This window comes from Rana temporaria, chromosome 5, assembly GCF_905171775.1.
Source record: "Rana temporaria chromosome 5, aRanTem1.1, whole genome shotgun sequence".
Classification (NCBI taxonomy): Eukaryota; Metazoa; Chordata; class Amphibia; order Anura; family Ranidae; genus Rana; species Rana temporaria.
In genome coordinates this window covers 106043044-106069057 of record NC_053493.1, presented here as the reverse complement: position 1 = coordinate 106069057, position 26014 = coordinate 106043044, and the positions used below count along the sequence as shown (strand labels likewise).

The 26014-nt window shown below is 46.1% G+C and overlaps 1 protein-coding gene across 1 annotated transcript in view; it reads right to left on the bottom strand.

Moving 5' to 3' along the window:
• Window positions 1-17688, bottom strand: part of RAB5A (RAB5A, member RAS oncogene family) — a 55309-nt gene extending 37621 nt beyond the window's left edge. The window contains exon 1 of the mRNA XM_040352977.1: window positions 17531-17688. The gene's annotated coding sequence lies outside the window, so the exon portion shown is untranslated. The remainder of the gene's footprint in view (window positions 1-17530) is intronic.
• Window positions 17689-26014: the final 8326 nt, after the last annotated feature.

The window sequence follows — 26014 nt, the reverse complement described above, 5'->3', positions numbered from 1 at the left end:
GTGCCTGTCAAGTCTTTTCTCCTATCTCCCTCTTCACACAGGGGCCGACATGCAGAAGCATTGGTTCCTACGGTTGTCAAATTTAGTGAGGAGGAAGTGGGGGCTAGACCAAGTAATGCTGTGTGTGTCAATAGATGCATACAGCCTGTCTTTGGAGTGAGCCCACAGGTATTCCACCGTAGGAAGCAACTTACTATAACAGCACACCTAAAAGAGAAGCCCAACGTGCCAGTGGGCACAACAGAAGAGGCGGTTCGGGGCTACTCTGTGTTCTGAATGAAAACCACATAAAGGGTCTGAAAATTCCTTTGACCAAGAAGTTCTTATGATTTTTTTTTTTTTTTTGGAGGCAGACATTGTTTTTTGGATGGCCAGCATAAGTCATCAAGCCATCTGCCTATGACAAGGGAGTCTGTCATTCATAATATATTATAGGTTCTGTCTGAAAAACAAACAAACAGTAAAACAATCTATTTTTTCCTTTAAATATTTTTTTTTCATAGGTTAATACACCTATGAAAAAAAAATATTTAAATGTAATGTAGAAATGTAATAAAATAGTAATCGGTATCTTATTGAGTTACAAAACCTTTTATTTTTATCTCTTTTCTAAAAATGGAATTCTTTAAATACAAAGAATTCCATTTTTAGAAAAGAGAAAAAAATAAAAAGGTTTTGTAACTCAATAAGATACCGAGTACTATTTTATTACATTTCTGACAAGTAAAGTTAATGAAACACAAAAGGTCTGAAAGCTTTACATTCCAGACTGCTAGGACCTGTTCATACCTGGCAGGTGATATGAGCTGACTAAGGTTCAGAGAAATTCTACAAGCTGTGGACACACCTCTAGTTGTTAAGTGTGATGTAACCTTCAACTGGAATAGGAAGCCAAGCACAAGCTATGAGAGTCTGCTATCATACAACTATGACTTGCATGCAGCTGTTAAGAGAAAAAACAAAACAAACCTAACACACACACACACACTAAAAGCCGATACCTAGCTCATACTGCTCCTGATTAGTACATTAAACACTTCCAAAGGCTTGGGTGCAGCAATTTCATTAAAGACCTTTATTGGAACAGCAGAATGTTAAAAGTAAGGAACTATTGAACTCAATAGAACCACATTTTATACGATAACTAGTAAAATGTCCAACAGCCAACACTTTTCCCATCACAGGTTAACCACTTGAAGACCAGGCCTATTTCTGACATTTGTTGCCTACAAGTTCAAATCAGTATTTTTTGTTAAAAAATCACTTCGAACTGTGTGTGCGCACGTGTGTGTATTTAGCAGAGACCCTAGAGAATAACATGGTGGTCGTTGCAATGCTTAATGTCACACTGTATTAGCACAATGGTCTTTTAAACGCAATTTATATGTAAAAAAATCCACTTCAATGAATAAAAAAAAAATAGGAAAGTTAGCCTAATTTTTTTGTATAATGTGAAAGATGATGTTACGCCGAGTAAATAGATACCCAACATGTCACGCTTTAAAAGGGAGCACACTTGTGGAATGGTTAAAAAAAAACTATGGTATTTAAAAATCTCCATAGGCGAAGCTTTAAAAAAATGTTTTACAGTTACCTGCTTAGAGTTACAGAGGAGATCTTTCACTAGAATTATTACTCTCGCTCTAACGATTTCGGCAATATCTCCCATGTGTGGTTTGAACACCGTTTACATTTGCTGGCACGACTTACATATGCGTTTGCTTTAGAGCATGAGCATGGAGGATTACACTGTCCCTTTAAAAATAAAAAATTCTGATCACTTTTATTGCTGTCACAAGGAACATACACATCCCTTGTGACTGCAAAACATCCCTTGTGACTGCAATAGGCACTGACAGGTACTCTTTATGGAGGCATCTGGGGTTTAAAAGACCCCAAACCCCTCCTCTGCACCAAGATCACCTATGGCTGCGGAATAAAACCAGAAGTGGCGTCGCTTCTCGGTTACTACATCTGAGACCTGATTAAAGCCGATTCCGGTCTCTGGCCAGTGGCTTGGATCTCTTGGTAGGACAGGAGAGCCCAGGCAAGCCGCAGAACATCCCCTCCCGCTGATTGTAATAACAGCTGCATCAGTTGCTATTTCAAGAGAGCCAATCGTCGGGTCTAAAAAAAAAAAAAAAAAAAAAAAAAAGGACAGTGGTGATGCCTGCTTAACATGTAAAAGCAATCACTCCAATGAAATGATCATTGTTTTATATGGCAAGCCAAAGCTGTCACAAAACCTGTCCTACTTGGAAGTAAAGCACAGACTAATTTTAAACTGTGTATAGCAGAGGTAGCCCGATTCATTTTGTGATACTAGATGATGATAGACTGCATGCAGCGCAAATATAAATAGCGTTCCAAAACCAGATACAAAATTCATCATGGCAAGACAAGAAACTGCATAAATTACGTTGAGCAAGATATAAAAAGTATTTTTTAGCCACATAAATGTCTCGCCTGGTTTTCCCTTCATCACAAGACATTTTATGCGAACACATCAACTAGAGAAAGTAGGCCAGCGGTAGAATGGATCAGGCGTGGTGATGTACTGCAGTTGGACAATAGGCAAAATAAATCAGCCCCTCTTGTGCTTCCACGAAAAAAAAAAAATATATATATATCATCACTTGCCTGCACTAGAGTATGTATTATACCTCTGCATTATTTGTTACGCAACATTGTGACAAGATACTAGTGTGGTTCATTATAAAGTTCTACAATCACAAAAAAAAAGAAAAAAAGAAGGGGTGCTGCCCTGTGCAATAGGATGGATCTTTATATAGACAAGGGTATGGTAACAAAGGCAAACATTACAAGTTTAGGGATCTTTTGACAACTTGTAAACAGTGAACTCTCTTATCTGTCCCTTTTGGAAAATATACCATATTTGTTACATCTGTTCGATAAGTGCACATGTTGATCCTGCCAGAAATCTGATAACCTTGTAAGTTTCTGTGCACTCTGCAATATTATCAATCATGCCCAGTACATCTATGCGATTTATATAGCCCCACCACACTTCTTGTCCTAGAGCAGGGGTGCCCCGGATTTTGAAGGCCGAGGGCCACTTAAGCGACTTGGTAACCAGTCGCGGGCCACAATGAGCAGAGTGGGCAGATGACAGGTCTATGTCCAGTCTGACACAGCCCAATCTACTCTATGGGCTCTCCTATCCAATCAGATTGAAGGGGACAGATCCACTTTTGTTTTTTTTAGCGGATCGGATTGGAGGTAGGCAGGTTTAAATGAACCCTCTAATCACCTGCCGATTCATAGAGGTGATTCGAGGGTCTGATTGGGTCGGACCGATCATGTGAAAGGGGCCTAAGGCTGCTTTTACACTGATGGTCTATTGCGGTGCAGTGTACCTGTGGTTTTCCTGTCGGTTAGCTGAACTTTGCCATAGACGTCTATTATATCCTGCAGGTGTGGTGCACTTTCTGAAAAGCCGCTTGCTTCCTCTACCGCTGGCTTCATTTACAACACTGATGCTCTCGGATGGCAGGTCGGCAACCTGCAATCTGGGCTTGCAAACCAGCCATCCCAGAGCAAGAGGTCGCAGGCCACATGTGGCCCCCGAGCCACTGGTTGGGCACCCCTGTTCTAGAGTGACAACACCTCTCCTCCATAGAGTCGGCACTGTGATTGAGCATGTCGTCCTGGGACAGGAAGTGTATTAAAACGGCAGGATCACTAGGCAAGATGAAAAAGAGAAGAAAAAAAGCCTGGAACCAGTTGTGGATTGCACAGGAACACTATTCTCCGGTTCAGGATTGAATTTTTGCCTGAAGTCGGCCCTGAAGCAGAGTTAAAAAGTACAGCGTTTCTGTGCAGTGCGCTCCGCAGCCGCCCCCGGAGATATGTGAAGCGGCTCCATAGAGAGCCAGTTACATTCTCCTGCTATGCGAATTGGATGCAGGGAAACCTGCATTCAATTTGCATAGGTGTAAACCCAGCCTAACACAGCCACTACACCAAAGAATTGGTGAAATGCAATATATGAGCTATTGACCACTATCAGTTGACTAGACAGAGCGGCTCTGGGCTTGGGAAGCATTTCAACAACAGTGTCGGGACCCATCCTCACTGCCTGACTGACAGCTGGCTCTGCCTTACAGAGCGTGGTGGAGAGCTGGAGCCAGTCACTCCCACGCCCAGCCCAGCCCTTCAGTGAGCACAGAGGAGAGCAGTGACTGACAGTCATTGCTCAAAGCAGACCAAGAATTGATCAATGGTCATGCGACAGTCCTAGAGCCAATGTGGGAGAGCTGCAACATCACACAGATGCGGCAGTATGAAGGAGAGTACGGATGTTACTTTTATTTTGGTCTCATACTTCTTAACAATGTGTCAGAAAATAATCCAAAAGGCTGCCTATAGTAACAAGCAGCTGTTAAACTAATCTGTGTTTCCAGTTAAGTAAACAAGTCAGCAGATGCTGGAAGAAGCGCTGCATTTATGACATGCATAACCATCCTATAATTATTCTAAGACTTCAGCAGGGATGTCTATGGGGGCCTTTAGTTTGGATTACATAATTAAAATACTATACTATAGAAGGTTGAATAGTTTAGAAGGGAGGAGTAACGAACAGTAGTGCTGACATTCAATTTAAAAATTAAAGGAAATAAAAGAATAGATTTAGATGTTGACTTCTAGAATGGTCCCATTGGAAAGGCTCTGTAGCAAGGGGTGGTGGGCATCTCAGTGTTTGGCTTTCCTCCTCTTCGCACCCTGGGGCTGTGCACGTCCTCTGCCTTCCCCTGGGAACATACACAGCGTACACAAATACCCAAAGGCCAGACTGCACTGGGTAGGAGCTGTCACGGGAAGCAGGAGAAGTGGGCAGAAAGCCCAGAAACTCCAGGCTCAACCCATCCTCCTCTGCATATCCCTGTAAAGGTGACAAGTGGGATCAGCGACATGGGATCGGTGGTGGAATATTTGCAGTGGCAGAAAGGTGAAGTGCCTGGAAAGTCAGGTGTGGCGACAGGTAGTTTCAATGTCAAGGTGCAGCTTACTAGGAGTTCTTCACAGCTCCGATTACAAATGGTGTCTGTATGCAAGCCTGCAGGGCGACTTCTCCGACTATAGCCGGTAACAGATGAATCGGATCTCGAATTGTTCAGCAGCAACTGGCTCAGATTCGATCCATCTATGGGAAGGCTGGTTGCACTGAACCTGGCTCTATAGCCACTATAGTCATCAGCAGTGATCACTGTATTCTGCCGGCAGTCAGTGGTGATAAATTGTGGAATAAAAAAATAGCATAGTCAATGGAGTCACCCAATATGGCACAGACTAGTAGAACGCATGTGTACTGCCTGCAGATAATAACTGTTAAAGCAGTTCAGAATTTGGGAAGTTTGATGCATTTTATTTAAAACAATCACATCTAAAAACTCAAATACTTAGCGAATTATAAAGAGTTTTAAGGTAAATGATAAAGAAACATTCACAGCATTTACAGATGGTTTCCTCACCCTTCCCCCTTCCTCTGTTGTACACTCACACAGCTTTGCGACGCAATATTTACCTGTGGCCGATGAAACTTTCCTAAGCACTTACCACTATACCAATACACAACTTCTGTACTCTCTGCAACTACAGTGACACACCCCTAGTAATTCAGCCTGAAACAGCACACTTTTCCTAGTACACATGTTTAAAAAAGACGAACGCAGTCTTCAGAGGCTTGCTATTGGGGGACACTCGGCAAGAGGGAGGAGCCAGGACCACTTGGTCAGGAACCAAAAATCCATTTAAATCAACGTTCAATCAAAACAAGTTCAGATTTAAAAAAATAAACCTCATTCTTTCATAATAGCTATGGTTGAAAATATGACTACAGTTCCCCCTAAAAACCGGAGGAATTTTCCTTGGACTTCCATGCAACAGACCCTTCGATTGTGAGCCCAGACACTGGTGTACTGCAAAACCTGCCCTTCTCTTCACCCTTCTCCCCTGGAGGTCTGTTACAGAGCCCTAGAAGAAGAAATAATGGACAATATAAATATTTATAAAGGACTCAAAGCATAATGGCATGTTAACAGGAGAATGAATAAATAATTCATGAGACATCTGCAGCTAATAATTATATAACACTTGGCAGTGCGGGTTTTGGACATGTGGACCATCAAAGGCCATGTGCCCAAAACAGTGGCAACGAGCGTACAGTATAATCGATAGCAGCAGTTATCTCCTTATTATTCATTTTATAAGCAGATCTCAACTATGACCAAGAGTGACACCAGTGATTCCCCAAAGGCCAGTGGCAAATGGATATATTCTAAAACAAGGAACCCACACAATAACCAAACTTGTATGCAATACAAAACTGTGTGTGAGTGTGTGACTGTGTGTACACACTGATCAGCCAAAACTTTACCACCACCCACCTAATATTGAGTAGGTCCCCTTTTTCCTGTCCCATGGAAGCATGGACTCTGCTAGACCTCCGAATGTATGCTATCTGGCTTCAAAGCATCAGTAGCAGATCCTTTACAGTGGTATTAAACCCCAAACCAAAAATATACCAATCATTGGTTGTGGTGCTGTATTAGTTTATTTAGGCTTTTTTCCCCTGCTTTCACCTGGTGATCTGGTCAGTAACACACCTCCTGTATTAGAGCGCCCCCACTCTGGATGAAAGATCACAGGGGCACCTTTGGACAGCAGCACTGTTAATCTGGGAGGAGGGAAGGGTTAGATGCACTACCAGATTTAGATACACAAACAGCAAACATTTTACGGAAATAAAAACTGATGATTGTAAGAACCCATCAGTAGTAAATGGTTTGTCTCCACCCTGTAACTGCTGCAAAACAACTTGTTCTATTGAAAGACAGACTTGGGCCCCTTTCACACGGGCATACCATTTAAGGTGACATCCGACTCGCCAAAGTGTGACGGATAGAAACCCTATTTTCTGTCTGTCTTCATCCAATATGCCATAGGGGAGAGCGGCACTCTGACAGGTCGGTCTCTGCACAGTGTGCAGAGACAGGCCTGTCATCTACCTGCTCAGCAGGGATCCACGGAGCGATCCCTGCTGAGCATAACAGAGTCCGTACACAGACACGTCCATGTGAAAGGGCCCTTACTGGCCAGATCACCATGTAAAAAGAACGCATAAAGAAAGAAAACAAATGCAGCCATCATAACTAAGAATTTGTTAAATTAACTGTAGTGCATTTCTGCAAAAAGCACCAAAAAACACATAGGTGTGAACCAGGCCTAAGATGTTTAGTAGCAGCAGCATGCTTTTTTGGGGTTAAACAAACTAAAATTAGCACTTTATAGTAACAAAAAGAACAGATAATCGCTACTATAAGGGGTTCATTTATACTGGGAAAAAGTTAAAGTACCGGTAATAAAATATATAACTTACATACTATATATAATAAATACACACAGAAGTAGGATATATGGGCATTTTAACTAGGAGTCAGACATGGAGCTATATAAAGGGTGGAAGGGAGATATAAATAGTTTATAATAAAGTAATACTAAAAGCTAAAACTATTTTTTTTCATGGTTCTGATGCTCAAAATGACCATTGTAGGCAGTTTTGGCTGTGGACATCGGTCAGCTCACCGGTCTGCAGCCTCATTCGCAACAAACTGTGTTTTGATACCTTTCTATCAAAAGCAACATTAAACTAGCGTATAACTAGAGGCAAAATGACTGTTTACAGGGTATGGAGACATAATAGTTAACTGATTCCTTTTAAAATTGATTAAAAATAGAGAAAAATCAATCGTATAATGTACCTCTAGTTTCGTTTTTGCATGTTATCCTGCCTCTGTGCTGGACAGAGCCATAGAACAGTGATAGTTTGGAAAATGAAACTAGAATCTCCCAGTACTGTGGTCATCAGGAAACAGACAACCAGGAAGTGTCCAGAACAGAGAAGGATTACAGCAACATCAGAGCAAAAACGAACAATGAGGACATGAAACCAGGACTGCAGTAAGGTAAAGGAAGCTATTTAGCTAAAAAAAAAAAAAAAAAAATCCTTTAGTGACCCTTTAACATTTTCAGAATTTGAGCTACAGTAACTCTATTTGACCAGACTACACAGGTTAGCCTTCACTCCCCACATACATTAACAAGCCTTGGCCGCCCATGACCCTATAGTGATCGATTTGCCAGTTTTCCTTCCCTGGACCACTTTGGTAGGTCATGACCACTGCAGACCAGGAACATCCCACAAGAACTGCAGTTTTGGTGTTGAACCACAGGAATCCCAAAGGGCTCTTCCATGTGTTTTATTTTTGCATGGATTAAAAAGCAGTCTGACTGCGTCCTGACAAGTGCATCAGTCTCTGGGATGCCTGTGAAGGTCCATGCAGCCGGGGTCTGTCGCTGATTTCAACAGGCTGTCCTAATGCCCCTGCATGACCTGTGTAGCTGAAGGTGGCCCTTCACACAGGCATATGGGATTAGTATGCCCGTGTGAATGAGGCCTTAAATTGCACTTGCATGGAGGATTATCTGTATCTGATTATCTGTAGACTCAAACACACTGTCACACTCAAATGTGGAAATGGAGAGGAATATCCCTATGATGCCAAAGGCCTACTCACGGCCTTGCAGCGCTTTGTCCGATAAGGGAAAATTTCAATAAAAAAAAAAATAAAACACACAGACAAACAAAAAATGAGCACACCAGCCTACTGTATTACTTGAGAAATTAGGTTGATGTGTTTTGAGCGAAAGACCCTCTTCTTCAGAGCTCTGAGGAAGAGAGTCTATCCCTCAAAATGCATCAGCCAACTTGCATTTTGTATTACTAAGGAAAAGATTAAAAGTTGACCTATAATTAAAAACCTTGCTGAAATGCGTAAATAAAGCGTAATAGGCTAAAAATATTTAGCTTTCCAGTAGAATATGCAACTGTCTGCTGAGCACATAAAATAATCTCTAGGCACTTTGCACAAGACCTCTGTTACATGACATGATCAGCCAATTCTGAATGGTAATATTCCTTCAGCAGAGATATTATGGCCAAATGACTAGGCTTTGGTTCCATAGGCAGCCCTATAGCCTGCGTAACTTTTAGGAGCCTCTTCTATGGATGTCATCAGGAGCAAAAATGCTTGGCTCCTCAGAATTGCCATTACTAGATTATCCTACCCTGCTCTGTTGGGTTATAGGAATTTGTCTACCTCCAGCTAAGAAAGTATCAAAATATTTAAAAATGATGCATATTATTTTTCTGGGGCTTCTGAAATATCCTGTATTAATCCTTCTAAATTTGCCCCGAAAAGTAATATTCAGAAATAGCTCTACACTTCCACAACAGTACAAGCAATTACCATGATTTCTCTATTGTTCTGCCCAACTCACAAAAGGCTGAGAGTGATATCTGCCTTCTTCAGTGAAGCAGAACACTGGAACCTGCAGTTCTTTGTTAATAGCATTTGTCACAATACATTTTATCTAAAACAAGTTGGAATAGTCTGTAAAACAAGGGGCTCTGAATGTTTTTACAAATCCCATATCTGGAAGAATAACGTTTCTGAAATCTGTGCTTTCTGATACTGAAGTAGTATTTCATAGTGCCAACAAGCAAGTCTAAGTAATGAGCCAACAACAGAATGAAATCTGAACAAAATACAAGGCTGATCGTGCATGGAGTGAATATTGTCCAAAGGTGTTTTTTTCACGGCCTCATTGCCCATTACTGGCCCATTTCAAAAGTTGACAGATATGCTTGGCTGAAATAAAAGATGCCCATGTACCAGAGCTACACTGGCAAATCTATACGGTTCTGGGATTGTCCATATCAATCCTATACCTATCTCAAGCCCTGGTTAACACCAGTGTGATTTATCATGCGATTTGACAGTTCAAAATCGCATGACAAGTCGCACCCTATTGCCAGGAATGGAACTGTTAAAATTGTTGTGACTCAAGTCACAGCGACTTTGAATAAGATACTGCACTACTTTTTTGCGATTTCATTGTGACTTGCATTGGCTCCTGTTAAAGTCGCAATGTAATCGCTGATCCAAATCGCATTGATCTGTAGCTTTGAAATGGTGCTGAAGTAGCACCATTTCAAAGCTGCACTGGTGTATGGACCGGGGGTAAATGTACAAAAACATTCAATACACTAACTTGTTACATAGTAATCTTCACTAATAATATATAAGAGTAGCACAATAAAGGAAGATAGAATATCATTTTTTTTGTATATTTGATGTCTGGACGAATGTCATTTGAAAGTTCTTCAAATCGGTTTGCTTTTAACATTCATTTTCGGAATGAATGTAATTTTCTGAACAAAAAGCACATACACGGTTAGAAAATCACAGGTTGAAGAAAAAAAAAAAAAAAGTTTCTATCCTGCTCCTTCGATTTATCCTGTCATTGTGGATAAAAATGAATGTCCATTTGACCCCATTAATGATTTCTAACAGAATTCTACGAGTGTATAGCCAGCTTAAGGGCCAGTTCACACCAAATGCAGTTCTGTACAGTTCACACCATGCAGTCAGCTTCCGGTACAGAAACTGACTGCATGGTGTGAACTAGAGCCATTGGAATACATGGAAAACACTGTGCATGCATTTTGTGCAGAAAAAAAGCACACGGAACTGAGAGGAACCACGTCTGGTGTGAACTGCTCTAAGACTAATAGGAATCCAAAGACTACAAGCCAAACTGTGGGTACATTTGAGAGAAAAACTTTGTAATAAAATGTTATATGCCAAAAACAAAACTGCATCAGTCAATAAATCCCGTACCCAAGTCCAATGTGCAAAGGTGCATACCATAGGAAGGGCAAAAAGCCTGGACTCTTGATCACTGCAACATATGATTGGATAAGTCATCTAATCCATATATCTTTAACAGACTGTTAGAGACCGCCAAAACAAATGTCTGTTGCCAACTATTAAGGCTCCATTCACACTTGAGCGACAAGTTGCAACCCTTTTTTTAATGATAATCTTTCAAATATGTGCAACCTAAGGGCCCTTTCACACGGGCGGGTAATGATCTGCTCCGTGTGTCCGTAAAAGCTCAGCGGGGATCCTCCGTAAAATCCCCACTGAGCTGGCAGCTGACAGGACGGTCCCCGCACACTGTGTTTCCTCCGCTCTCCCCTTATGGGGGATCGGATGAACACGGACCGTATGTGGGGCAAACTGAAGCAATGGCACCTATGTGCCATTGCTTCAGTCGTCGTGCTATTACCAGCAGCTCCCGCGTGCAAGCGTGGGTGCGACGTCATCGCGGCTCCGGAGCCGCGATACGAGGAAGTAACTCCGAGACGACGTGGACGACTGCGGGGGCTTCGATCTGAAGGATTTACTTCCTCTTTAAACACCACCAAAAGAAAGCTCTATTTGTGTGGGGGAAAAAATGGAGTTACTTACTGGTAATGTCTTCTCCAGAAGTCTTTCAGGACAGCCGCCGAGGTCTCATTAGGTGGCTGCCGTGAAAGACCAGATGTGGAAAAATTATATAAATTTCATTTGGGTACAGTGCTGCATAACCGCGCAAATGTCATTCGAAGTGTGACAGTGCTGAATGATGAAAATTGGCCTGGGCAGGAAGGTAGTAATAGTGCCCAGCCAGTAGGCAAGTGGTTAATTGAGCAAGTTGAAGTTAGAAGCCGATTGGCTACCATGGCACTGCTTCACCAGATTTTGCACTCTCCAGTTTTAGCAAATCAACCCCATTGTCCTTCCTGACCATTTTTCCTACATGCATAATCTTAGTTCTCTATATACACTGGTAATCAAAATCAATTTATACACAACACAAACACAGCCTCATCAATAGCAGTATTCTACTCATTGCCTCAATATAGTTAAACAGTATGAACTTCTCATACAGGCAAGAACTAACCAGGTAAGTATACAGCGTATGGAAAATGTTGCTTCAGATAAAGCAAATAAGCTAGTTTCCATCCACGTTTTAGATGTAAATATTAAGAAAAGTGAAAAAAATAAAAAAAATTGCAACAGATGCACCAACATTCACTGTTGATTTTTAAAATGTGTATTAGGCCTCTTTCACACAGAGTGGACTGTGATTAGATCAGCAGGGGATCTGTCCTCGGATTCCCTGATGACAGGTCCGTGTCCACACCGTTTTTGCAGAGCGGACACAGACAGCTCAGCAGGCAGCTGGGAGTAAATGGACTCTTTACTGTCTGTTTACACCCAATTGCCCTCTGAACCGGTCCGTCTAGACCAGGGATCCTCAAACTACGGCCCTCCAGCTGTTGCGGAACTACAAATCCCATGAGGCATTGCAAAACTGACATTCACAGACATGACTAGGCATGATGGGAAATGTAATTCCTGAACACCTGGAGGGCCGTAGTTTGAAGACCCCTGGTCTAGACGAAGGAGGACAGATCACCTTCTAGCGTTCCAGTGATACTGGTATTGATGCCAATATTAAGCATTTGTACGAGTACTTGTGCAAAATGTTTAAATACTAGAACACGAGACTTGGTTCACATATGTGCGGGACGGTTTGCAGTGCAATTTCATTCAGCGGTTCAGGTGCTATTCCAATGCGACTTGTAGTGTAGGAGTTAAGAAATCGCACCTGAACCAGACTGAATTCGCACCTCGGCCAGCCAGCACATATGTGAACAGGCTATGAAAACTCACTGAAATGCACATGAAAACAATACTGAAACTGATGTCTCTGCAAGTGAAATCTGTGCAGGTTTTTCATCAGTTTTCATTTATCTATGGTGTAAATGAGCTCTAAAAAATGGTCACAGGACACTAAAAATAGGCATTGGTATTCACAAGTACTTGAGAAAAAGCATCAGTACTTCTACTTGGCCTTAACTTGTATAGGGGGAAAACAAACAAAAACAGAAAAAAATCCCAGCTCAACTTACCAACCAGCCTGCAACAAACCAAATAGTATTAACAGTTCACGTTAAAAAACAGGGGTTTCATTTGAGCACATTTACAAATACATGCATAAGCTGCAGGGCTGTGACAAGGCACCCCAGTACTATCCGCAGACAGGACAATTCAGTTTGTTGAAGGTTGGTTGGCAAGTTGAGCTAGGACTTATTCTTTGTTTCTGTTTGACATGCGTCGCCCTGTCATGTGCTCCTTGCTGTTAGGGTCAGTTATAGGTTGGGGAAGTTGCCGTTTGTTTGTACTGCTGGGGATTCCAAACCCCTTGCATTTTTCTTTAAGCGGATTGGTTCGGAGATAGGTTGGGGTAAATGACCACAGGTCAGTTTACACCCACCGGTCCATAGAAGTGAATAGATGGTCAAATCAGGTTCACCTGAAAAACTAACAGGCAGACCTGATAGGACCCTTTGTGTGAAAGTGGCTTTATAGTGACTGTTCACAACAACTGTAGCACATGTATGTGAATTCAGCCTATAATGTCCTCAGTTTATTATATCTGTTCCTTTACAAGGGGAAAAAAATGGATTGCATAGGCAAGAACAAAGATCAATAACAGCAAGCCGGAAGACAAGTCTCATGGTGTTACAATACACTTATCACCCTATAATAATTCAGGGCTTTACAAATCCCAGGAGCCAGGTGATCAATGCTGGCTCCTAAGTTTCGAGGTCAATGGAGTTGGCCTGCTGGCTCCTGGATTGGAAAGACTGGCTCCCGAATGCCATTATAATTTTTCCATCTCTGCTACAAATCAAACATAAGATCCTGAAAGAACGATGACCTTCCTTAGTTTGTAACAACACAATGTTAGATGATCCAAAAAGCATCAGACAGGAGCAGATCTGATGCTGACTGGCTAAAGCCTAAAAAAGTTTCATCAAGAAGTGACGTCATCACTGTACGGCCTTCGTCTTGCTGCAGCATCAACAATATTTAATGTCCAACTGTGCCCAGGCAATGGACATTAAATGGTTTACAACATTTTTACCAAGCTCTACAAGAGTTTAAACAAGCCATGCCTCGACCTCTCTAACTGCTTGTACTGTGAAGCAATTCATTCTCAAAGATCAAAACAGAGACTCTGACGTCAGGTTTCAGTCCATTACCAGTAGTCCACAACCTTTGTAATGCAAGTTTGCATTAGAAGGCTGGCAAGCTAAAGCTGCCAGCAGGGATTATTTTATTCTGACAGTTGGGAAACCCTCCGCTCTCATAATACAGAAGCGCAGCAGGAAGGATTCCCTCATCAACACAGACTGTGTTGATGAGGGAATCGAGCCATTTTTCCCCTTCAATCAGTGGTTGAAGGAAAGAAAACTGCACCATGTATGGTCTGCAGTTCTCTATATATCAAAAATGATTGTACTAACAGGTTGACACGCTGTAATATGAAGAAGCACCCAAAAAAAAAACTTTTATTTCAGTTAATTCTATTGAGGGTTGCAGGAACACAACAGTGTCATAGTAGCCACAGAGAACCATGAGCATCCAACACACCCATATGTGTGGGATGGTGACTAAAAGACATTGAAGAATAAAAAACAAACACACAAGTAGTATTAGGTTACTATTGAACTTTAAATGCTGTAATGCAGCCGTTCTCAGCAAGGGTTCCGGCAAAAGATTATTTTATTTTTTTTGGCTGTACTTCTGGAGATCACAGAAGTGCATTCAGTGCTAGAGTCCTTGTCCCAGATTCAGCCGACAGTGTCTGACGATACATGTAGGGCGTTGCCTTAAGTGGGGACATCATCACCCATGCTGGTCGGACTTTCTCCAATCAGGATGCTGGCTTTATTTTGTTTGAAGCGCTGTTACTACTGAACCTATGTGAGTGCATACTGTGCTTAATTCAATTTTAAAGGGATTTCACTATTGTGTGCTTATTTGTTTTTAAGCACATATTACCCTTTCACATGTGGGAGTGGAGTCGGTGGATATTCTGGACATGTGGAAGAGTGGACCCCCTGGGAGATAGTCACACACGCTTACCATAACCACTCATGTTTAGAGGGTCAAGGCTTTCTAGTAAGCTTCATTAGCATGGTCTTTATTTTATATAGGCTGTCTCTTGTATTCTACCCCGTTCCTCCTCAGTCTCTGCGCCCTCTCCTCCTACCCCGTTCCTCCTCATTCTCTGCGCCCTCTCCTCCTACCCCGTTCCTCCTCAGTCTCTGCGCCCTCTCCTCCTACCCCGTTCCTCCTCATTCTCTGCGCCCTCTCCTCCTACCCCGTTCCTCCTCATTCTCTGCGCCCTCTCCTCCTACCCCGTTCCTCCTCATTCTCTGCGCCCTCTCCTCCTACCCCGTTCCTCCTCATTCTCTGCGCCCTCTCCTCCTACCCCGTTCCTCCTCATTCTCTGCGCCCTCTCCTCCTACCCCGTTCCTCCTCAGTCTCTGCGCCCTCTCCTCCTACCCCGTTCCTCCTCATTCTCTGCGCCCTCTCCTCCTACCCCGTTCCTCCTCAGTCTCTGCGCCCTCTCCTCCTACCCCGTTCCTCCTCAGTCTCTGCGCCCTCTCCTCCTACCCCGTTCCTCCTCAGTCTCTGCGCCCTCTCCTCCTACCTCGTCCCTCCTCAGTCTCTGCGCCCTCTCCTCCTACCCCGTCCCTCCTCAGTCTCTGCGCCCTCTCCTCCTACCCCGTTCCTCCTCAGTCTCTGCGCCCTCTCCTCCTACCCCGTTCCTCCTCAGTCTCTGCGCCCTCTCCTCCTACCCAGTTCCTCCTCAGTCTCTGCGCCCTCTCCTCCTACCCCGTCCTCCCCAGTCTCTGCGCTCTCTCCTCCTACCCCGTCCCTCCTCAGTCTCTGCGCCCTCTCCTCCTACCCCGTCCCTCCTCAGTCTCTGCGCCCTCTCCTCCTACCCCGTTCCTCCTCAGTCTCTGCGCCCTCTCCTCCTACCCCGTTCCTCCTCAGTCTCTGCGCCCTCTCCTCCTACCCAGTTCCTCCTCAGTCTCTGCGCCCTCTCCTCCTACCCTGTTCCTCAGTCTCTGCGCCCTCTCCTCCTACCCTGTTCCTCCTCAGTCTCTGCGCCCTCTCCTCCTACCCCGTTCCTCCTCAGTCTCTGCGCCCTCTCCTCCTACCCCGTTCCTCCTCAGTCTCTGCGCCCTCTCCTCCTACCCCGTTCCTCCTCAGTCTCTGCGCCCTCTCCTCCTACCCCGTTCCTCCTCAGTCTCTGCGCCCTCTCCTCCTACCCCGTTCCTCCTCAGTCTCTGCGCCCTCTCCTCCTACCCCGTTCCTCCTCAGTCTCTGCGCCCTCTCCTCCTATCCCGTCCTCCTCAGTCTCTGCGCCCTCTCCTCCTACCCCGTTCCTCCTCAGTCTCTGCGCCCTCTCCTCCTACCCCGTTCCTCCTCAGTCTCTGCGCCCTCTCCTCCTACCCCGTTCCTCCTCAGTCTCTGCGCCCTCTCCTCCTACCCCGTTCCTCCTCAGTCTCTGCGCCCTCTCCTCCTACCCCGTTCCTCCTCAGTCTCTGCGCCCTCTCCTCCTACCCCGTTCCTCCTCAGTCTCTGCGCCCTCTCCTCCTACCCCGTTCCTCCTCAGTCTCTGCGCCCTCTCCTCCTACCCCGTCCCTCCTCAGTCTCTGCGCCCTCTCCTCCTACCCCGTCCCTCCTCAGTCTCTGCGCCCTCTCCTCCTACCCCGTCCCTCCTCAGTCTCTGCGCCCTCTCCTCCTACCCCGTCCCTCCTCAGTCTCTGCGCCCTCTCCTCCTACCCCGTCCCTCCTCAGTCTCTGCGCCCTCTCCTCCTACCCCGTCCCTCCTCAGTCTCTGCGCCCTCTCCTCCTACCCCGTCCCTCCTCAGTCTCTGCGCCCTCTCCTCCTACCCCGTCCCTCCTCAGTCTCTGCGCCCTCTCCTCCTACCCCGTCCTCCCCAGTCTCTGCGCTCTCTCCTCCTACCCCGTCCCTCCTCAGTCTCTGCGCCCTCTCCTCTTACCCCGTTCCTCCTCAGTCTCTGCGCCCTCTCCTCTTACCCCGTTCCTCCTCAGTCTCTGGCCCTTTCTTGTATCCTCTGACAATGCACGGTGAGCGAATGCTAAGGTCAGCCTGCGTTAGCACCGGGGTGGCCGGCCTTGGCCTATGGTGGCGCCCGGCCTGCTGTGGTGTCGGGCTTGGCCGGCCTGTGGAGGTGTCGGGCTTGGCCGGCCTGAGGTGGTGTCGGGCTTGGCCGGCCTGAGGTGGTGTCGGGCTTGGCCGGCCTGAGGTGGTGTCGGGCTTGGCCGGCCTGAGGTGGTGTCGGGCTTGGCCGGCCTGTGGAGGTGTCGGGCTTGGCCGGCCTGTGGAGGTGTCGGGCTTGGCCGGCCTGTGGAGGTGTCGGGCTTGGCCGGCCTGTGGAGGTGTCCAGGTTGGTCGGACTCTGCTGTGCCTGTCACTAGAAGTGTAGAGAGGTGGAGCTGAGGCCTTGTGGCACAGCCTCTCCTCTCCTCCCAGTCCCCGGTACCGGGCTCAGCCTGTCTCTGTATGTAATGAGCGGAGTAGAAGCAGACCTCTGACTCGGGTCCCCAGTGCCGGACTCTAAAGGTCTGCTCGGCGCCATGTAAATAACAACACACGCAGCTCCATGTCACCAGTCCCCCTCCCCCTCCTCACACAGCATAGCACAGCCCCGGCTCCCCGCTATTACCGGACACACGGGGCCACACAGTCACCGGCCAGTCATATCAGGTGATCGGTTTCCTGTCCGGGCTCTCCCTCCTCCGCCAGCTTCCTGGGCTGCCCGATGGCTCTGCTCTGGCCCGATCACATGACCTCCGTGACGTCACTGCACAGACGGGAAGCCGCTGGGACAAACTGGTGTGATTGTGTACACAATAGTGCGGTGTGTGGGATGGGCATGGGGGGCGTCATATTGAGCCAATGGAAGGACTGCATCCCTCCCAACTCTGTCAGATGTATTCATAAATATTTACAGGACACACATTTACCATGAGCTATTAAAGTGAACGTTCAATAAAACACTATTTGAAATTCCAGTTTTTCTATGTATCGGTATAACATTATTAATGTCATTGGCGGCTGGTGGTAAAACATTTTTTTGGGGGGGGCAAACAGTGCACACCCCCCCATTGGTTCGTTCGGTTGGGTCCGGAGCACCTACAACATCTATGGCGGGCAGCGCTTCACCTGGGCAACGGGCAGCAGGGTTCACCCTTCCCCTCTGCGGGCATCATGGCGGCTTCCGTCTCCTCCTTCCTACTTAGCAATCAATCGGAATGTTTGTCCTTTTAGCCAACAGGGAAACTGATTGGCCAGGAGGAGAATCAGTGTGAATATTTATTCACTTTTGCCACACAACTGGGTGTGCTCGGTTCACAGTGCTCTGCGCCCTGAGCTAGGGTTGCCACCTTTTCATCAAGCCAAACCCGAACGCTTAAGCAGCGCACGCCAAATTTTTTTTTTTCAGTACATTAAATTCATTATCTCTGTACAAAGCAATGCATAGCAATTTTGTTAATGTAGTATACACTATACATATATTTTTGTGATTAAATAACATTTCTAATCATATGGAATTAACCACAAGAGTCCCTTTTACATCCGAGTCAACAGAGTTCCCCTTTAGATCTGAATCCACAGCGTTTCCATTTACATCTGAATGCACATGGTTTGTTCCCCTTTACATCTGATTCTGCAGTTTCCCTTTACATCTGAATCTGGAGGACTGGAGTGCATGGGGTAAGATGGGGGCAGTATGTACAGGAGAGGAGGGTGGAGGGGTATGATGGGGGCAGTATGTACAGGAGAGGAGTGTGGAAGGTATGATGGGGGCAGCATGTACAGTAAGGTGACCAGATTTTTAAAATGAAATCCGGGGACATATTTTTTTTTACTAGTAATGGCAGCAATCAGCGACTTTCTGCCCGTCACTGCCGCCTGCTTTACAGCCTCTCGAGTCTCACTCTTTGGGCCCCGGCTACTACTGGGTGGGGAGCAAGGGAAAATCAATCCGCCAGGGAAGGCACGGAGATAAGCAGGCAGGCGGACTTGAGCCAAGCCAGAAGAACCTGCGAGCGGAGCTGAATGGGCATTCACCCGAAACTGAAGAAATATTCCCTACGCTCCGACCAGCACATGATCATCAGAAAGGGGCACAGATAATGGAAAAATACATCCCCCTAAGCTAGTAGGAGCTGGGGACCGGGGGGTGTAATTCAGAATTGTTTTTACTTCTGCACTGACTGTCTTTGAAATTGCCCCAGCCCCTGTTCAAATCCAATCCAGGGACAAATCCGGGGACAGACCTGGTCCGGGGACAGTGTCCTCAATCCGGGGACTGTCCCTGGAAACCGGGGATGTCTGGTCACCCTAATGTACAGGAAAGGAGTGCGGAGGGTATCATGGGGGCAGAATGTACAGGAGAGGAGTGCATGATGGGGGCAGTATTTACAGGAGAAAAGTGCGGACGGTATGATGGAGGCAGTATGTACAGGAGAGGCGTGCGGAAGGTATGATGGAGGCAGTGTGTAAAGGAGAGGAGTGCAGAGGGTATGATGGAGACTGTATGTAAAGGAGAGGAGTGTGGGGGTTATGATGGGGGCAGGAGTGCAGAGGGTATGATGGAGGCAGAATGTACAGGAGAGGAGTGTGGAAGGTATGATGGAGGCAGTATGTAAAGGAGAGGAGTGCGGAGGGTATGATGGAGGCTGTGTGTAAAGTAGAGGAGTTCGGAAGGTATGATGGAGGCAGTATGTACAGGAGAGGAGCGTGGAGGGTATGATGAGGGCGATATGTACAGGAGAGGAGTGTGGAGGGTATGATGGGGGCGGTATGTACAGGAGAGGAGTGCGGAGCATATGATTGGGGCAGAATGGGGAGGGATTTCCTGCAGTGTCTGTGGGGTGACCAGGGAGTGATGTTGGGAAGATAAGAAAAGTAACCATCAGGGCCGCCATCAGGGGGGTACAGCCGGTACACATGTAAGTGGTCCTCACGTCCAAGGGGCCCAGACCATGGGTCACAACCCATGCCATCTTTAATACAATGCAGCTGCTGTCAGAGCGGACTGGCTGCCAAGATGCAAGGGAGGGTGGAAAGGTGGGCAGACCCCAGGTGTGTGTAGGTCGGGGCCCACTGTGCGTGGTGGGGTGAGGTCAGGTGCCAGGTCAGTGGGCCCCATGGAGGAGGACATCAGGGGGGCCCAGACCTAAAGCTGTGTAGGGGGCCCCACAATTTCTGATGGCTGCCCTGCCGATACCCATTCACATGGTGGGGGGCGGGATCTGAAAGCCCCCTTCCTAAAGGGGGGCTTCATCACTTATGGTTTTGGTTCCCTGTTTACCTGGCCGTTAAATAAAGGTAGTGTTAAAAGCAAATTTTTAAATAACAAAAATAATGAAGAAAAGTTTAAAGCTCTCACACATATCGATAAAAAGCACACGTCTTACAGAGAACATCAGGGCGAGAGCAGAAATTCTAGCCCCAGACCTCCTGTGTAACTCTAAGGCCCCTTTCACACAGGGGCATTTTTCGAGCGTTATTCAAGCGTTTTTTGAGCGTTTTTCGAGCATTATTCGAGCGAAGCCTCATCTGCAATCCCAATGTGCTGGTAAAGCACTGATAAGACCCTAACGTTTTAGGGCGTTTTTGCAGTGCCTCAGTGTGAAAGGGTAAGGCGTTTTTACAGCGCTTTCAATTATTTTTAATTGAGAGGGGCGTTTTTTGGAGCATTTTTTTCAGCGCCCAAAAGCTGCTCCAAAGATGCTGCTTGCAGGACTCAGTGTGAAAGGGTCTATTGAGATGCATGGAGAGCATTTTATAAGCTTTCTAATAGCGCTATTTTTAACGTTAAAACGCTGTAAGGCCCCTTTCACACTGGGACGGGAGCCGCGGTGGCGGTATAGCGCCTCTAAAAATAGCGGCGCTATACCGTCGTAGATTGCCGCGGGATTCGGGCGCTAGCGGTGCGGTATTAACCCCCGCTAGCAGCCGATAAAGGGTTAATACCGCCTCTATAGAGGCGTATTGCGGGCGGTACTGCCGCGGTTTCCCATTGTTTTAAATGGGAAGGAGATCCAAAGATGCTGCTTGCAGGAGATTTTTTTCTGGGTTTATTGCCTTCACTTTGCCTGCCCATAGTGGCTATTGCCCTCAGTGGCCATTTTGCCCACGTGGTGGGCCTTTCTTTGCTTCTACCCCTCCCCAGTTACACAGCGCAGTCACCATCACCCATTTACATTTTCTTAGGCCAATATGTATACTTCTACATATTTTGGCGAAAAAAATCGCAATAAGCATTTTTTGATTGGTTTGTGCAAAAGTTATAGCGCCTACAAAATAGGGAATAGATTTATGACATTTTTTTTTTTTTTTTTTTTTTTTACTAGTAATGGCGGCGATCTGCGATATTGCGGCAGACAGATCAGACACTTTTGACACTATTTTGGGACCATTCACAATTATACAGCGAACAGTGCTATAAATATGCACTGATTACTGTAAAAATGTCACTGGCAGGGAAGGGGTTAACACTAGGGGGCGATCAAGGGGTTAATGTTTTCCTTAGGGAGTGATTCTTACTGTGGGGGGAGGGGACTCACAAGGGTGGGAGACCGATCGGTGTCCCTATGTACAAGGGACACACCATCGGTCTCCTCTCCCTGACAGGACGTGGATCTCTGTGTTTACACACAGAGATCCACATCCCTGGCTTTGTGACGAGCAATCGCGGGGTGCCTGGCGGACATCGCGGCCACCGGGCATGTGCATCGGGTCCCCAGTGATGCAGCGAGTGCGTGCGCTCCACACTGCGGGAATCTCAGGACGTCATATAACTGCCGCCTGGATTTGCGAAAGGTTCCTGCGGCCGTCATATTACTATTGGCCGGGCGGGAAGCAGTTAAAGGGCCAGTGTGAGCACACAATTAGAGGTTGTCACCTTTTGGTGTTCTGGCCCAGCGCTGATGTTTCTTGTTCCATGCTTTTTCTGGGCCTAAGATAGCCAGGCAGTGAGAATTTTATTAAGCAGTAGCAACCATGCATTTCTCTCAGGAGTTAAAATAGTATTTGGCCCCAGCCCCCAAAACAGTTTTTGGTTTTAGACAGTGACAGGGCAAGGTCTTTTAGCGCCCAAGGCAAAAAGGCCAAAGTGCACCACCTTGCTGCCCAAGGCAAAAAAGCCAAAGTGCACCACCTTGCTATGAACCGTTAATTATTTCACCTCCATAGCTTACAGGATATTTTTGCGCTCCTCTCCTGCTAAAGTGCCCAAGGCAGTCACCTCTCCTGCCTACCCCTTGGCCAGACCCCAGATTTAGACAGTGGCTGATTCACATTAGGGCGGGAGGGGCCCAGGGCTCCTGGGGGGGGTCTATGCTTGTCTGTCCCACTGCTACAGGACCTTTGGTGTACAAGATATGTACCTCACTTGCCCAAAAGGAAAATACTTTTGGTCTACAGTACCTTCTACACCCCCAATCTTCTCTACCTGTTTCAGGTGTTTTACTCAAGAAAATCACTGAGATATGTCCTCTTCATTGGATTCAGGAGCAAAGATAGAGGCTCCTGTGTAAACATAATACTTGACTGATAACTATGTTGTAACAAGATTATTGTTACAATGTACAGTATGTAGATGTAGCGCCCTGCTCCTGATGTCAAATTTAGAGGGTGTCTGGGCTGGTAGTTTAGCTCAGACTTTGTTAATTGGGGCTAAATCAGCCTGGAGGAATTTCCCTTTGTTTGCCTGTAGGTAGCGGTACCACCACAGGCCAATGTTGGAACTAAGGGAGGTCATGGTGTATTTGGTGTCTTTCCTGGGGAACAGCCCAGTGGGAGTGGTCTCCCCACTGGGCATGCTGGGAAAGGATACTTAAGGGGCAGAGGCCATTTTTCGAAGCTCTTCAGCTCGTGGCCCTCCTGGTGCGAGGTATGTGTTGTGTGATTTTTTAGCCTCGGGACCAAGCTGGCCCGAGGCTGCATTCCGGCCTGATAGGCCCAGTTATTCTGACTGGGGCCTACACCATGGAGGTAATCCTGTGCTGTCTGTCCTGCGGGAGGAAGCCACTCAATGGAGGAAGCCAGGGGAGGACCTGTCCCGGAAAGGACAAAGTGAAAGGCTGGTACTTCGGGAGAGGCCTGGTAACTTATTGAAGGATGTACCGAAGCCAGTGCCGGCCCAAGACATTGTGCTGCCTGGTACCAAGAATGAAATGCTGCCCCCCCCCAAAAAATTACGCCCACCATAATGCCCCCACATCCATTATTTTATATCATGATAACTAAAGTGGACCTATCATGGCTCTATACATGTATATAGGAGTATAAAAAGGACCTGTTATGGCTCTATTCATGCAATTAACCCCACAGTGGAGCGGAGAGCGGAACGGGAGGAGCGGTCGGGCGGCAATTAGCCCCACAGTGGAGTGGAGAGTGGAGCTGGCAGAATGGGATGGTGTGCAGGCAGGAAATGTGCTGCCCCCCTGAAAGTGCTGCCTGGTACAATGGTACCATCGGGTCCCATGGTAGGGCCGGCCCTGACCGAAGCCTACAATACCTTACAGTGTGCCGGGTTGGCTTAAAGGCTCCAGAACTGTAAGGCTGGATCTTCGGGTATCAAATCCTGTGGCAGAGGATTCCGGAATCCCTCATCTGAACTTGCAACCAGTCTGTGGCAGAGACTGAGATAATTCTTGTCCGTGCATCATCCCGGCTGCTAGGCCAGGTGAGAGGGGCCTATCCGGGTAAGCAATACCCACTTAAGAGAAAGTGGTGAGTGTGACTTTGAAGTTTAGCAATTCCCCAGTGATCTGCCTTGTGCGCCTGAACCTTCCCCTGATCCTTTACCCCTCTAGTTCTACAGGTTGTTTGGAAATAAAATTGAAAGAAAAGTAACTATAACTTGTGGACATTGAACTCTTTGCTGACTCTCAACCCCTAGACGACGAGGAACGATGTAACGTGCAAGGCCCAAAACTAACCAGCAGCTCCTACGAGGGTAGTGCTAAAGAGAATTCTATCACACCAGCACTGGATGAACTTTTGAAACTACACAGAACGAACCTGATGTGGACTTTTGCTAAGCAACCCTAGTGTTGAAACGCGGGCACACCATTTCGCCAAATTGTTTTGTGTGTGGGCTCAGAGCCTCAAAACCTGGCAACACTCTGTAGTCAAGGCCCACAGCTTCCAGGTTGGGCACAGCTAACAGAAAAAAATAATTCTAGCCAAACAGTAAGTCCAGTTTACACTAGTGCGATTTCACCTGCGTCTGCCATCGTGCAAAAATAGGGGATAACTTTGACAGCCGCACTCCAAAAAACGTTCCTTTTATTAAAACTGGTCACAAAAAATACATGCCACAGCAAAAATTAAAACAGAATCTGACGCGTTTCACACTGTTACACAGTGCTTAATCATGAGCTATGATTAAGCACTGTGTAATGGTGTGAAACGCGTCAGATTCTGTTCTAATTTTTGCTGTGGCATGTATTTTTTGTGACCAGTTTCAATAAAAGGAACGTTTTTTGGAGTGCGGCTGTCCAAGTTATCCCCTATTTTTGCATTACTATTGCATCGCCGACACCCATGGTTTGGATCCAGTGAGAAGGCTCTTTGGTTCATCTGAGCGGTTACTCTTTCCTCTATCTCGCTTTGGACTTTGCGTCTGCCATCACTCTGCAATGCATGACAATGGATATCATATTATCTTCTACGGTGCCCATTCACATCAATGCATATTTTTAGCACTGATTACTGTAATATTGTCACTGGTTCCCAAAAAAGTTTCAAAAATGTCAGTATGTTGTCCGATCTATCCGCCGCAATGTTGCAGACCTGCTAAAAATCACTGATAGCCGCCATTACTAGTAAACAATTTATAAAAAAATTATAAAAATGCCATAAAAATATCATGTATTTTGTAGACGCCATAACCTTTGTGCAAACCAATTTAATATATACCGTATTTATTGGCGTATATCGTGCACTTTTTTGCCCTGAAAATTTTCAGGGCAAAATCGTGGGTGCGCGATATACGCTGATACCCGCTTTCCCGCACCGAGTTTTGAATACTGCGCCGACATATACCGAGCGCAGTACACTCGGGTATAGTCGGCCAGTCTCGGCTTCTTCCGCGGTCACGTCCTGGACATACAGGACGTGAGCACGACAGTTGCCGAGCCTGCCTGAGTGTACTGCGCTCGGTATATGCTGGCGCAGTATTCAAAACTCGGCGCGGGAAACGAGCGGGGAGGACAAGAGGACGCCGCGAGGACGCCGCAGAAGGACGCCGGACCCGCCGAAGAGGACACCGGACCCGCCGAAGAGGACACCGGACCCGCCGCAGAAGGACAACCGAAGCCGCAGAAGGACGCCGGACCCGCCGAAGAGGACACCCAAAGCCGCAGAAGGACGCCGGACCCGACGAGGCCGCCGCTGGACGCCGCGCAAGACACAAAAACTGTAAGTACAAAAATAACCTTTTTTCCACAGGATTGGGGGTCACTTTAGGGGTGCGTGGTATACGCGGGAGCGCGTTATACCGCGATAAATACGGTATGTTTATTGTGATTTTTTTTTACCAAAAAAATATGTAGCAGAATACATATTGGTCTAAACTGATGAATAAATTAGTTTTTTACTTTTTTTGGAAATGTTTTATAGCAGAAAGTAAAAAAATTGGATATTTTTCCAAAATTTCAGCTTTTGTTTTGTTTATAGTGTAAAAAATAAAAACCGCAGAGGTGAACAAACACCACCAAAAGAAATCTCTGTTTGTGGGGAAAAAAGGACATCAATTTTGTTTTGGTACAACATCGCACGACCTCGCAACTGTCAATTAAAGCAACACATGATTAAGCACTAGTTAATAGTGCGAAACGCGTCAGCTGTATATCCCATCCCTGCTGCGATTTGTAGTGCTTTTATCCTTTTTCCAATAAAGGCAACCGTAAAGTTTTTTTTTGGAGTGCGGCTGTCCATATATCCTTTCTATTTTTGCCTTGTGCATTGCTGGCACCCATGGTTTCCTGAGAGTGTGAAAAAGGGGAAAATACTGCGCTAATCTAGAAATATGAAATAAGCAGCTACACAAGCAATATGACAAAAATTGAAATAGAAACAGTGAAAAAATATGCAGCGCTAAAAATTCTTTTACAAAAATGCAAATTAT